Here is a 2,500-nt window from a genome sequence, read left to right as displayed (position 1 = left end):
AATAAAGATGAATAATAGATAAGCAAGGAGGGGAGCAGGAGGAGAGAAGGGGAGGAGAGTAACAAGGGACAGTAAGAGTAAAGTAAAGAAGGCTATCCATATAATTAAATTTTTGCCGTGAATATAATGATAGAGAGAAATAACACATAAGGATGAAGATGAAGAGAGAGAGAGAGAGAGAGAGAGAGAGAGAGAGAGAGAGAGAGAGAGAGAGAAGGGAAAGTAAAAAAAAATGAAAGTAAGAAAGCATGTAAGGTAAAGAAGACTGTCCAGACCATTAAAGGCTGTTGATAATGCAATGCTTAACGTGTAAATATTGGTAATTTTGGTAATATTAGTGATTTTGATAGAGAAAAAAAAAAAACTGACGGATTATAAGTGTGACGTGGAAGTGATGACTACCACAACAAACATCAGCATAATATCCTTTTTTTTTTACCATTGTAATTTGGGACTGGCATCTTCATTATGCCTTTTTTAACCCCCTTTTCATTGCCCTTAACCTAACCCATCTTACACACATACATAAAAAAAAAAAAGTGGATGGAGAAATACGTGCTAGAACCTATGGATGGAGGAAGATGGAGGGATGGCGCAAGTGGAAAAAGACTAAATAGTGAACTGGATGGCTTGACGGGATGCTGGGAACAAGGCAGGTGAAAGGAAGGTCAGGGGAGATACGTATATTAGTAGTGTGTTTGAGTGTGTATGTGAGGCAAGAGTGAAGGAGAGAAGGAAATGGTGAGGCAAGCGTTGGCAATGACGTAAAACAGAAGGCCAAGCAGAAAGTCAGAAAGAAAGTAGGACACAAAATAAGAAAATCGTACAAAGGAGTAACAAAAAGTAAAACAAGAAAAAGCAAGACAATAAAACAACGTAGAAAATAAGGCAAAAAAATAAAACTGAGAGTGACAAGCGTAAACAAGAGCAGAAAGAAAAGGAAAGCGTGTGTTGTTAGGTTGCTGCTGCTTGTTGGTGGGCGTGGGTGTTAGCGTGGGTGAACACCATATGTGAGGTAGCCAGGGCGTCATCTGCTCATGAGGGAAGACGAGAACCCGCCTCATGAATCACACTGCCTCATGCCACGCCACTCAGAGCCGCACTAAGATAATCACCCGGGTGCCTCACTTATAACTCAATGGCTACAATGAATAAATGAATGCAGTGGTAAATAAATGAATAAATAAAGTAGTTTGTCAATACTGATAATTCCAAGGACCGTCAGTGGTTTCTTTTAGTTTAATTTACTACTGCTCATAAATTCAAGAACTCTTAGTGTCACTTAGTGTCTTGTTCTGGGAAAATGGCCTCGTGGTTGCTTACTTCAACTTCATACACACTCAATCTTATCTATTTTATTGAATATACGCGCGTTTTTCTTTATTTGTTTAGTTTCTTTTTCCATCCTTCTTTTTTTCTTTTCTTTTTTTTCTTATAGCCTCTACTTTAATCTAAATATCCCTCTATTTATTAATGTGGGACGTGCTTATCTCCCTTATCTGACCGTGATTCATCTCATCACGACTCACGCCGCCTCCTCCACCTCGCATTACAACATTCCAACATTTCTTCACCACTACCCTCACCTCTAGATACGCCGCTCAACCTCCTTCTCGACCTCCTCCGCCTCCTGCTCCACCCTTATCGTTGCGTCAGCCTCAGTACTCAAGAGGCTCAGGTTGAGTCAGTGCTGGGTGGCACTGAGCGCACGTTGTCTTGGGGAAGCCTCCTCATTGTGTCCTCAGTAGTGTTGCGATGGACGTGTGTTTTAATTCTGTGTGGCTTTTGTTATGACTGGAATCTTCATTACTTCCTTCCTATTCCCCTTGAATAATTATCAGTAAAAATAAATAGATGTATTGATAAGATAAATGCATTATAAGAAAGATGATGAAATATTTACTGACAAAAAGAAAAGTACATAAAAGAATAGAAATTTTCAAAGGGATGAAGATAATATTCATGTTAGAAATAGGAGATTAGGGATAACTTAGACTGATGTTATTGGAAGCTAACGTTAGAATATCATAAAAACATGAAATATTAGAAAAGAAAGGGTAAGGAAATATTTACATAGCGAGGAGTATATATATTATTGTAACGCTTTGTCTTACTTTTTTTCACAGGCAAGCTTACAAACGCTAACTAGAATAAAAGAAAAAAAAACATACATCTTCCAGTTCTCACACATATTGCCATGCGTGAAATTGTGCTTAATTGATATATCTTTTAACTTACTTTCTCCAGTAATTTAAGTAAAGAAAAGACGAGAAACATTGAAGAAAGAAATTGGAATCGCATTTCTTGAGAGTGAGCCGTGTGTCCTATTACAGAGAGAGAGAGAGAGAGAGAGAGAGAGAGAGAGAGAGAGAGAGAGAGAGAGAGAGAGAGAGAGAGAGAGAGTGGGGGAGCGGGGCAGGAGATCGAGGGATTAAGGAGTTTAAAAAAGCGAGAAAGAAAAATAAGAAAATTCTCACCAATGTGGCTTATCGAACCGGAA

The sequence above is a fragment of the Scylla paramamosain genome, chromosome 11, assembly GCF_035594125.1.
Source record: "Scylla paramamosain isolate STU-SP2022 chromosome 11, ASM3559412v1, whole genome shotgun sequence".
Taxonomy (NCBI): domain Eukaryota; kingdom Metazoa; phylum Arthropoda; class Malacostraca; order Decapoda; family Portunidae; genus Scylla; species Scylla paramamosain.
Note: the sequence above shows the minus strand (reverse complement) of the source record.